Here is a 12778-nt window from a genome sequence, read left to right on the forward strand (position 1 = left end):
CTAAAACACTTTAAAAAATGGAATGCAGTTAGATCATACTTTAGAAGAAATTGAAGTCCATAATGGACTCTTTTCTTTAATAAAAAGAAAGACTAAAACTTAAATAATTAAACTTCTTATTTAATAAATTAGGCTAAAATATGAATAAATCACTGAGTGCCAATATGGATAAATTTGATATCTTAAAATAACTGCTCAACTAAACACACATTTAAAATATGAAATAAGAGCCTGTATTCTATGGGGACTTTGTGGGAGAAAATATATGTGTCATGTGAAATTCATAATATATTATTTTCTTAAATATATAAATAAGTTCTACAAATCATGAGAGAAATTTAAACAAGTGGAAAATGGTATACAATTGTGAACTGACAGTTTATAGAGGTAAAAGCATGAATGGGCAATAAAACATAAAATACTTTTCTTGATATGAAATATGTAAGCGCAACTGAAAACTACAGGAATTGTCCTTCTGGATATGACAGAATGTCTTGCAGAAGATCAACGCTTCTGTCACAAACAGAATTTTAAAAATCCTTTGAAGTCACAGAAGAGCTGCTGAGGCAGTCGGGGCTTGATGAGAAAGGATCCTTGAGAAAATGCAAATGTGTGTGTATGTGTGTGTGTGCACTTGCTTGTGAATATGGGTGTGGTGTGTGAAGCATGACATATTGCCATCATTTTTGCCCTTGGATCATTTGATGATTTTAATTATGGTAAGGTATCAAACTGAGAAGTCAGGCAAAAGGCAGTGGAGCTTTTTGCAATCTATGTGAATAGAGACACAAAAATTAGAGTTTGGGTCTATGAAAGCAGCTAAGAGATTTGGGTCCAAGAACCCAGGGAGAAGGGAAGTGTGAAGATATTGAAAGTCTCAAATGGTTCAGAGTGTCTTTTTTTTTTTTTTTTTCAGTTATGCAGCGTAAGCTTAGGTGCTAACATGAATCACCAACTATTAAAAAAAAACAACTTATAAGAACAGAACAATTTTCAAAATAAAATACTGAAAATTATAAAACAATAATCTAGAGAACAAGCTGTAAGCATAGTTATCTCCGTAGGTCACATTATACTGGGGTTAAAAGAGCAGATCATATATTTAATGTGTCCTTAAGATAAAAGTTATTTAAACAATTTTATTAACTAAGCTATAAACAATGAACTATTAAAAATTTATATTTTGCTAAAACTAAATATTTTAGTAAGTGCAAGTCATTACTACTTTAGTTAAAAAAAAAAAGATTTTTTATGGATTTCAACTTACCCTAAAATTGAAGAAACACGAAGAAAGTCTATTTGGCAGGCATTTCTTTTTACTGAGACAGAGATAAAAACTAACATGAATAAATGGTCTATGATGTTCCAGACACTGCTTGACAAATATTAAGGCTATCATTACTACAATATTTGGATGCGGGACTTGGCATTACCATCACAATTATCAACAAATCTGTTTTCTTTTCATTTGAGCATAAAATTCAACCCTGTGTCCTAGCCCTTTTGCATCTAGCTGGTGCCAAATGAATAGGTGTCCCCCGCCCCCCGCCCCACAATTTAAGGTAAGAGATCTAGGTCAATTGTATTTCTGAGCAATGGAGAGCAGATATGCCTGTCTTCTTTATCCTCTCTCTTTTTGCTCTTCTCCATTGTTGATAACGCTAGGAAAACCTTAAAGCCACATATAAATGTCCAATGGAAGCTGGCCCTTTGAATGAGTACAAAGGCATAATGTTCCCACCTTCTCCATAGCTGCATATAGCTCCATAGCTACTTTTCTTTCTTCTTTCTTCTCTCTCTCTCTCCTCTCTCTCTCTCTCTCTCACACACACACACACACACACACACACAGAATCAACCTTCAATGGACGCTTATGGAAATAAGAGATAAATTTTATTTCTAAATAAAAGTCACTGAATCTTTGGGCTTTATCTAGCAGCTAGGATTGTTTACCTTAATGATTAGAAGGAAAATAAAGTTTTGAGAAGCTAGGTTACCAGAAACTTTAGTTATCTTAATCATTGGGTTATTGGATTATATTCTTTGTGGTCTGCTAAGTAATTATTATCTATAAAACAGATGATTTCTTATTGAGAAATGCTTGTAGAGAAGAATCCTTGATAATATTTCTTGTTATATAAAAAGCTCATTAATCAATGCTTCATTTTCATGTGTAAATTCCACTAACAACGAGGAAAGGGGCAATTATTAAAGTGTTAGAAATTATTAAAGGTCTATTCATAAAGTGTTTTCAAAATGTCACTTAGATAAATCCTGCACATAATGAATAAAGCACAAATACCTTTTTTCATCTAAATGTGATTGACCTTTACAATGGCAACAGAAATTCTGAGACAAGTATTATAAGGCTAATTTTAAGTAACTATAAGATTAAGCAGCATTTGCATAAAATGATATTTTTGTATTAGACTCCCATGTATGACCTCATTAATTTTGCATTTCAGGTCATTGATGCATTATTTTGTATGTTTTTTAAAATATTACTTGTTTAATGAACTGTAAAGTGATGAATCTTTGCTAAACCTAAACCTGGAAGATAAGAAAATTAATTTCATTTTCTTCTTCTATATTATGCGTTTAAGGCTGCCCAATGTCACCCAAAACTCTACTGTACAAATGAAAACTCAGGGGGTCACATATATGTTCAATAAAAACCCTGTTGACATATGCTTTTGCAGAATTTTTCATAACTATAAAAGAGATTTTTTTTGAAATTGTGAAAGATTTGTAGTATTTTTATTTTGCTTTATATTTCCTTATAATGTTGACTGGAAAACAGTTTTTCTATAGATGATTTTCTGCAGGTTACTCGCTCTCTAACCAAGTTGCTGGGAAAATTCAGAGAGCTTGCATTTAATTCCTAAGGCAAGCTTTACGCTATGATTTCTAGGTTTAACAAGGTTAGACTGGAAAGAATAGACGTAGCCCTTAAGGAAATCTAAAACTGTTTCTAGTTTAAATGTCCATACATTAACATAATTATTTAGAGAGAGGGAAAGTGATATACATTTTTCCTAGCAGAATATTAAATCATTGTTTGGATAATTGTAGTCCTGGAGAGTGAGATACTTGAAGCTGAAGCCCAAAGTTCTATGAATAAGGGATACCAGTTGGAGACTACTTTCAAGCTTGTTCCCTCATAATGACAAGTTGGCTTCATGAAACTCCAAGAATTACCCCCTTGTTTTCAATAGGTGCAGAAAAGGTACTTGACAATATTCAACCAACCTGATAAGAAAAAATATCATAATAAATTTAAAAATAAAGGGATAAAAATCATAATAGATTTAAAAATAAAAATCATAATTGAAGATGAATCATAATAAATTCAAAACTAGACTGTTTCCAGTCTATCTCCTGGTTGTGGTGGTGGTGACTCTTACTGTTTTTCAGTGCTCTAGGATTACATCAATAAAAGCTATTCATTTTACTGTATATCTCAATTAAAAATATAATAAAAATAAAGCTATAAAACCACATACACATACATACATAAAATATTATGCTTTAACTTTAAAGTTAAAAATAGCAATTCTTAGAATTAACATTGTATGTTTCCCATGTCCTATTTAAACTTAAGCGTGTAATAATTTGAAAATCTATATTCACCCTGATGAAGAAATCAGTTCTGTAATTATGCAGTACTGACCTTCTCATGATACCAGATCTCCATAATGTCCAAAATTACCCAACTTTATTTTTTTCATTGCTATTCTAGCTTTCCTGCTCACAGTATTTCATGGATTTTAATCATGGAAATAACTTAAAAGTGTATTCTGAGAAAGAGAATAATTGTCCTAAGGTAAAAGGAAGTATAGCAAATATGGCAGTAGATGCATTTTTGTTAAGACAACTTTTTTCAAAGTAGGGTATTTTCTTAGCGTGTTTTCTGCTGCTATAACGGAATGCCACAGGCTGAGTAATTTATTTAAAAGGGACACTTATTTCTCACAGATCTGGTGGTTGGGAAGTCCAAGAGCATGACACTGGCATCTGGTGAGGGTGATCTTATCATGGAAGGCAGAAGGCAGATGCAAGCTCATCAGTCAGAGAGAAAATGGGGACGAAATTTTCCCTGTTTACCAGGAGCCCACACTTGCAATAACCACTCCTGAGATAATGATATTGAATAATTCATGAGGGCAGATCCCCCATGTTCTAATCAACTCTTAAATATCCCACCTACCAACACTGTTACTATAGATATTATGTTTCCCACACATAAACCTTGAGGGCTGTATTCAAACCATAGCATTGCCTCCTTGCCCTCCCAATTTGTATCTTTCTCACAATGCAAAACATATTCATTCTATCATAATATTTTCACAAGTCTTAATTTGTTCCACCATCAACTCAAATCCAAAGTCTAGAGCCTCATCTAGATTTGATCTGAGTGAAGTTCAAAGCATAATTTGTAATGAGACAGATTCCTCCAACGGTGAGTCCACAAAATCAAATCAAATTACCTACTTTCAAAATACAATGGTGGGACAGGCATAGGATAGACATTCTGAAAAGGGAGAAATGGGCAACAAGAAAAGGACAACTGCCCCCAAGTAAGTCCAAAACCCAAAGGGAAAAACAACACTAAGTCTTAAAGCTGGGGAATTATCTCCTTTAACTTCCTGTCCCACCATCTAGGCACACTGGGCAGACTGGGCTCCCAATGCCTCAGGCAGCCCCACTCCTGTGGTTTTCCTGGGCTGTTTATGCTTCAGCTCTCTCGGGTTGGAGCTGCATGCTGGCTCTGGGTTCTTAGGGGCTGTCTCACTGCCACAGCTTCACTAGGCATTGCCCTACTGGGGAATCTCTCTGGAAGCTTCAAATCCACATTTTCACTAGGCATGAACCTAGTAGGGTTTCTCTGCATTGGCTCTGCTCCCATGGCTCTAGTTTGGCTCACAGTTCTGAAGATTGGGATTCTAAAGCATGATACTAGCATCTAGCAAGGGTCTTCTCATGGTAGAAACTATAATGCAGTAGTAGGCATGTGAGAGAGGGAAACTGAGGGCTAGACCTCCCCCTTTCATCAGGAGCTCCTTTTTGGTTTATTAGACTCTATTATTCAATTCTGGGCCTCCTCTCTCTACATTCCTCTCTTCCATTTTTTTTCCTATGATTTTCTTAAACTACTTTTAATTACCCACAATGCATCTTTTTAGTGGGCCATTTACTATGATAACCTATTAGTCAGTTGATTATTGTGGGAGTGTTCATAACATGAATATGTCCTAAATACAGATTCCCTATTACCTAATTACCTCTTAAAGGTTCCATCTTCCAATATTTACTACGACAATCAGATTACAACACATGAACTTTAGGGGATATATACAAACCATAGCAGTTTTGCTAATCATATTTTATCTCTAGTGATCCATCCAAGAGTAAAACCACTCCAATGTGCTGATATTCCAAAGTTTAAAACTGAGCTCATTAGGAGTCAATGCATTTATTGATTTTATCTCTAAACAATTTGGCAATGAAAGAGTACAAAATAACTCTAGGGCAGACCTCCAAAAGATAATAGCAGATCCCTCTTATATAGAAGACACATTCTTTGTCTTATAATCCAAACAACTCTCTAAAATGTCATTATATGAAGTTGGGCTCAATGTTTTGTGTTTAATGTTGTGGTTGATGTCACAGGGTTTTAAAAATACATTAGTTTTTCAAGCTCCTTTTTGGTTTATTAGACTCTATTATTCAATTCTGGGCCTCCTCTGTCTACATTCCTCTCTTCCATTTTTTTCCTCTATGATTTTCTTAAACTACTCTTAATTACCCAAAATGCATCATTTTTTCGTGGGCCATTTACTGTGATAACCTATTAGTCAGAAACCTGACTAGGAACAGAAGACAATGCTTAATTGGGTATATGAAGAGAGTTAAAAAAGGTAATTTATAAAGCAGTGGGCAACAAAAATGAAAAGAGTTTAAAGCCTCTGGACCAAACAACAGTGGGAAATTATCATCACATTTTGAGGGAAGGGACCATTGCTGGAACCCAGTGAAGGCTATTTCCTTGAGAATGAGGCCCAGATAGAGCTATAGCTCTGGGAGAAGAATTCAGAACCTACTGGATTTTGGACTGAATGGCAGGAAACAAAGGAAATCAATACCAGACTACTCTCTCTTTTTGCCAGACTCCCTTTAATTGAACTCAAATAGAAACTCTAGGAAACAGTTTCTCTCATTCAAAGAGAAAGACAATGAAGGATAGAGAATACACCTAGGGGTTCAAACAGAGAACATATACTACAATATAGCAACCATTCTATACCTTTGGTTGAAAAAATAAAACTGTTCTCAAAATTGGAAAATACAAATCTTCAGTAGTTTTGTCTTAATTGAGTTTCCACAGTTTTCCATTAACAGTGTTATCAAGTGATATGGTTTGGGTCAGTGTTCTCACCCAAATCTCATCTTACTTGTAATCCTGATATGCCAAGGGAGGGACCTGCAATCCCCACATGTCGAGGGAAGGAGGTAATTGGATCATGGGGATGGTTTCCCCATGCTGTTTTCATGATAGTGAGTTCTCATGAATTCTGATGGTTTTATAAGTGTTTGACAGTTCCTCTTTCACATGCTCTCTCTTCTGCCACCCTGTGAAGAAGGTGCCTGCTTTCCCTTCTGTATTGATTATAAGTTTCCTGAGGCCTCGCCAGCCATGAGGAACTGTGAGTCAATTAAATCTCTTTCCTTTATAAATTACCCAGTCTTGGGTATTCTTTTATAACAGTGTGAAAACGGGCTAATACATCATGCATGGGAATACTAAGTGTCAATGCAGTCAACACTGATTCTGACACACCTCATCCTTGCCCCATTTTGTATTATAAGTTTTAATTAGGATCAGTGACTTGCTTCTCTTTGATTCAGTGATATTTAGATAACAAAATTGCCAGGTGACTCAATTTTCAGTTCATTGAAACCAACTTATCTCTTAGTCCTACAAGTTTCGAGTATATTGACCCTAGAGTTGTAAGAAAATAAAGTCCTTAAATGTGCTGTTATTATTGGCTATAACTGTGAAGGGGCCCACATATACTTCTATCTTTTTTGTTGGTGTGCCTGCATAATCAGGCTATGTGGGAAATAGCAATATGTATTGACCATTAGTTTAAGGCTTAATATATACCATATAGAACAGCACATCAGCCTTTTAGAATGTTTTCTCACAGTGTACTTTGTGAATGAGTCCTTACCATTATGCCTTATCATTCTGTGGGAATGGGCACATGGTAAACAATTTAATACTTCAAGTATTAACCCATATATGTACCTCTTTCACATAAAATATGTCCTTTAGTCAAAGACAATATTGTGTGGTGGACTCAGGTACTCTGTAAGTCCAAAATAGTGATAATAGCATGGGCACTAAGGCACAAAACGAAAATTCATATCCTAGTAACAAGTATATTTCCTTGAGTACAACCCCTACCCCCTCCAACCCTCCAAGATAGAAACCATTCTATGTAATCAGCTTGCCATCACCAACCTGCCACCTGGTGGCATGCTGCCTCCCTTCCTTCCAGGAAATAGTGTCATTCAGGCCTTAGTGTTAGCCCCATGTAGGCATACAGATGATCCTTACACTCTGTGCCCATTCGAAAATGTTTATCCTCATACCTCTCTTCCAAACTGCCTTGTCAACAATCTTCTAATTTTGTTTTAGTCAAGATCCTGACCAATTTAGAACATTTTTTGAACTGTGTTATTGAATGGATACAACCAGGTACATTAACTTCACAAGGCAAGATGATGTAATCTCTAGTCTGTCTTTCTTCTCTTCTCTTCCTTCATTCTTATGTCCTAAATATATGTCTCCACTCAGGTTTCCAAAGCAACAAAACTTTGTGAAAACTTGACAAAATATCTATTTATTATATCTGAAACTATTCTCATATGAATAGTAAAATTATCCTCTCTATTTTACAGTGCAAAAGCATGATTGAATCATCAAAATGCAATGTTAGTCACAATTTCATAAGGTGTTCTACCCAGAATCTGCCTGACATTAATTGCAGTATTTCTTTGTCATGCAGCTACATCTGCTGTATTCTGATCTCATCATAGCAGTGGACGAAGTGTGGTAAAATTTGTATGTGTTTAGCTGATTAAAATTTGCTATAAAGATTCAGGCAATATGAGCTGTACACATTGATTTATGAATTTATCTGCACATAGAAAAATGTGACATTTGCTGTGTAAATCCCTAAGGGTTAGGAACCAGAATTTCTCTGGGTGAACACTAATGCATAACTATTGCCTGTGGAAAGTTGCTAAATAAAACGTTTACCAAATTACACTCACAAAGATGAACAAACTTTTGCTTTTCTTTTCAGTCAATTATAATCTTGCAGTGATGAAATTGGAAACTATTGAAATGAACTTTTCTATTATATAACGTAACAAATCTGCATGAGGATTAGAAATACAATGTTAATATTTCTTTTCATTTGCTCTTCTTTAATGCGAACATGAACTTACTAATTATATAAATTTTATTGAGGAATTAAATAATCTTGTTAGTTATTTCCTTGCTTCTAAAAATACAGTTACATTAATGGCGCATCAAAACTCTCATTTGAGACTTGAAACCTGGCATTTTATTTTGTCAGCAGGAAAAGGAGGAGATATGCTTCCTCCTTTTCGTCTATAAGCATAGATTAGACATCTTGTAATTTTAAACAGCTCAGAATGTAAAGTTTTGGCATAGTCATCTAATTTTTTTATGAGACATTGCCTCTGGTTAACAGCAGTAAAATGTTAATTTAGTCTTTGATAGGACATATTTTCATTATAACTCAGAGCAGTTTTGGTATATGCTAATTCTGAAATAAAAATGCTCTGATTAATGAATGAATCAATACAAAAACTACTAAATGTCTGAAATGGCAAAGCTGATCAAAGGTGCCAAAATAGTATGGCCATGCACAGTGTAAATGAATTCCCAGTGTTATGTGTTAAGTGATTTCAGGGACTTATAAATAAAACATCTAATTGATAATATCTAAAAGCATGCACAGTATGCTATCTTCCATGAAATTACCTGCTTGTATACATTTTTGAACTTTGCCAATGAATATTTTGAAATTTATTTTTCTAATATGCTTACTTTATTTTGCAGGTGATAAGTAAACCTGATGAGAAACATCAATTTTTTTCAGTGTTTGCTGGTTAAGTTCATATAACAAATTTTAAAAATAGATTGTTATAATAAGAAAATAAGGATAACAGTAAAATAAATTTCTCCTACCTTGAGTCTGTGGATATGCTCAGCATGATCTGTTTTTATTGCTATTAAATTCTTGCATTGTAAGTGTAGGAAGGCACTGATAGCCAACATGTCTAGTTTTGAAAAAATTTTTAAGTAAATGTACAGCTCACACTTCCGTTTACTATATTTTCCCTATATTGTGTTATGCTTCAGTCTCATAATTCTCATCCATGATTATTTCATGTTCATTCAGAGTATACTTTAATTCTAGCTGATTTCCTGAAACATTGTGATCATCAGTGGTTGCTAGCTTTATTTACTTAAATTCTACTGATATGTCGGAAGTCTGAACCTTAAATAAAACACTTTGACACTGGATAATTTCGCATGAGGCAAATGTTTCTATAACATTTAATATGTCATGTTCCTGGCCCACCCACTCTTTGTTAGAGATTTCTGTTGGGTTATAAATTTATGTTTACTGGTTATCCACATCAGCCAGTATATTCAATTTTACAATGTTATAGTAAGCTTCACAAGCAGTCTTTTGGTATGGGTATTCTAGTGTAAAGTATTATGCAGTGTGTTTGTTGATTGGATTCACTGTCAGAGACAGTTAGAACCTCATTCTCCTTGTCTTGTTTTTTTTTTTTTTGAGGCAAAGTCTCGCTCTGTCGCCCAGGCTGGAGTGCAGTGGCCTTATCTCAGCTCACTGCAAGCTTCGCCTCCCAGGTTCACGCCATTCTCCTGCCTCAGCCTCTGGAGTAGCTGGGAGCACGGGTGCCTGCCTCCATGCCTGGCTAATTTTTTGCGTTTTTAGTAGAGACAGGGTTTCACCGTGTTAGCCAGGAGGGTCTCAATCTCCTGACCTTGTGATCCTCCTGCCTAGGCCTCCCAAAATGCTGGGATTACAGGCGTGAGCCACCACACCCTGCCATTCCTCTTGTCAACATCTTCACTAAGAAGCATTTGTCTGAAGACAATAATAACTGTATGTGCTCAGATTATCAGAGGGCATGACAAATAAATGGCATATGTAATTTGTGAAAGTTGAACTTACTAATGGGCTGTGAACAGGACCTAAAGGTCTATATAGGCATTTTTTGTAGTATTGGGGCTTACAGCATTAATAAGGTTTTACTTCTGTTTACCTAGCATATTTTTCTGAATAGCTCAAAGTGATTTTAAATTTGTTCACTACCTGACTTTCCCTTCTCAGAACATAAATTGGTGATAAACATCTAATAGAATCATATATTTTATGTATTATAATACATAGAGCTCTCATTTTTATATTCTAAATATATTTTATATGATTTATTACATACATGACTATCTAGCTTTTAATTTTACATAGAACCATTGAAGACTGGAAGAGTAAAGCACTATGACTGTACATTTTGTATGATTATTATTTTTAATTTCTCTACTCAGTGTTTACTCTGTTTATAAAGATTATCTTTTTTCATTTTATAAATTGCTGCAATTTTACAATCCTTCTGAAAACATTATGTCCAAAATTTTAACTTGCAACTGAGCACGATGTCAAATTTTCACATTTTCATCTCTTATCACTGTTTACTAAGCAGTACCCAGAAGTAGCAACTAATAGGACAACTGAATGAAACACAAAGAAGATGCATGTGTCTTTAGCAGGAAAGTTGACAGCAAAAACAATGTGAGTGTCTCACAGAGTCGCTACATCTGCATCAAAAGAGGCTCAGACACTTTCTGATACTGAAGGGATAAACAGAGAAACACTCCCTAACCACATAATGCTCTCTCACTGTCGACCAGACTTAGGCCAAAAGAATCAAATTTATGGGAAATAAGCCGTTACAAACATCTGGTATTGATTCTGGAAACAACCTCACTAAATTCTTGATGAGTATGTTTGGACAGAGAGGGAATATTGAAGATGAGGTGATGTCACTTGTGTCCTTCTCTATGTTGGTACCACCCCAGAAATGCCTTACAGATGTCTCTTGCTAACTTGAAAGAAGCTGGTTCTCTACACTTGTTAAAATATAACACATGGTAGTTGCTTGAAGTCATGGAAGCTTATTTAGCAGAACAAGAAGTAGTACTGGCTGCCAATCTCATGAGCATATTTAATGGAGAGGATAATCTTGAATTAAATAGCTGTACATTTTTGCACTACTTCATTTTGGTTCCATATGGAAAGAAAACATATGGGCTGAGAAGTGGCTAGGAGTTGCATCATGTACAAGTGTACATACATTTCAAAACCCTGCATGAAGTAATTTCAAACTAAGTCTCAGTGTCATAGCATTCAAAGGTATGGAGATATCAAGGGCCATCTAAATGTTTCCAGACATTCTGTGACAAGTTATGTTCTTGTTTAAATCTAAGTAAGCTTCAAGAATTTTAATACACTCTCGTATGCCTATTAACATTTAAAAGCTACAGTGGAATAAAAGTTTAAAAAACAAAAATCAAAATTGGACCTAAATGACAAGCCTGAAATTAGAAACTTATTGCCTTGTCTCTCATAAGTTGCAATGCACGCTATGGGAGACAGCCGCAAATCTCAGAGTCAGCTATGACTATGACCTTTTCACTGTCATTCATTTGAAGTTATGGTTGTATGGTAACTGTATTATGGACTTCAACTCAGACTACTGATTGATGTGTGTGGATGCATTCCATTTCTGTCTTATCTTGTGATACAATTAGAACTAAAGCACCAAAGGAGGCTGAGAGGAGGGTGGTGGTTTGGGGACCTAAACAGACTCATCCCCTGAGGCAGTTAAAGTGCTGGAGAGCAGACCCCAAGTTAGCACTGAGGGTACTCCATGATGCTGACAGAATAGCATATGAATGTTGTCAGGGTGGAAGTTGGCCGATGGTATTGGCAAATCTGTTAAGTGTGTAGGACACTGAGAAGCAAATTAGCAGGCAGAGTCCTACATGAAAAATCCAGGGAGATGTGACACTGGATTATAGAAGCAGGCAAACAGGCCTCTTGAAGGTAGTCTGTTAGGAGACACCAAGACCTCATTCTTGTTTTGGATTCGAAGGAAATATTTCACATATGGTAGGGAGCCTGGAAACACAAAGACCGGATTCTAGGTCTTCATACCTTTTGTCCAAGACAGAAATTTATATACAAGGAAATAAAACAGCAATCTAAAGTCAAAGCTGACAAGATGACTTTATGCTAATGGCAGTTATCAGTTATGCCTTATGTTAAACATTATCTCTTATGATAAACATAATCCCTTAATGAAGCAGAACTATGTGAGAGGAAGCTGGAAAAACTGGAAGAATTTTATAAAGGTCTCAACATTTCCTCAGCTGCAAAATGGATATAATAAAGCTACCCCAACTTACCTTATGTAATTGTGAGAATTTCAAAATTTCAATGCATTCTACATATGATTCTTTACTCACATTTTCTTGTGGTAAAGACTGCTAGATGTTCATCAATGTCTTTTTTTTCCCCTTCTTTTAAGCTTATTAGTACATGGGGTTTCTGTTCCTGCTCTGCAGTTACATGTGTTGACAAT

The sequence above is a fragment of the Trachypithecus francoisi genome, unplaced genomic scaffold, assembly GCF_009764315.1.
Source record: "Trachypithecus francoisi isolate TF-2019V2 unplaced genomic scaffold, Tfra_2.0 Lachesis_group15, whole genome shotgun sequence".
Taxonomy (NCBI): Eukaryota; Metazoa; Chordata; class Mammalia; order Primates; family Cercopithecidae; genus Trachypithecus; species Trachypithecus francoisi.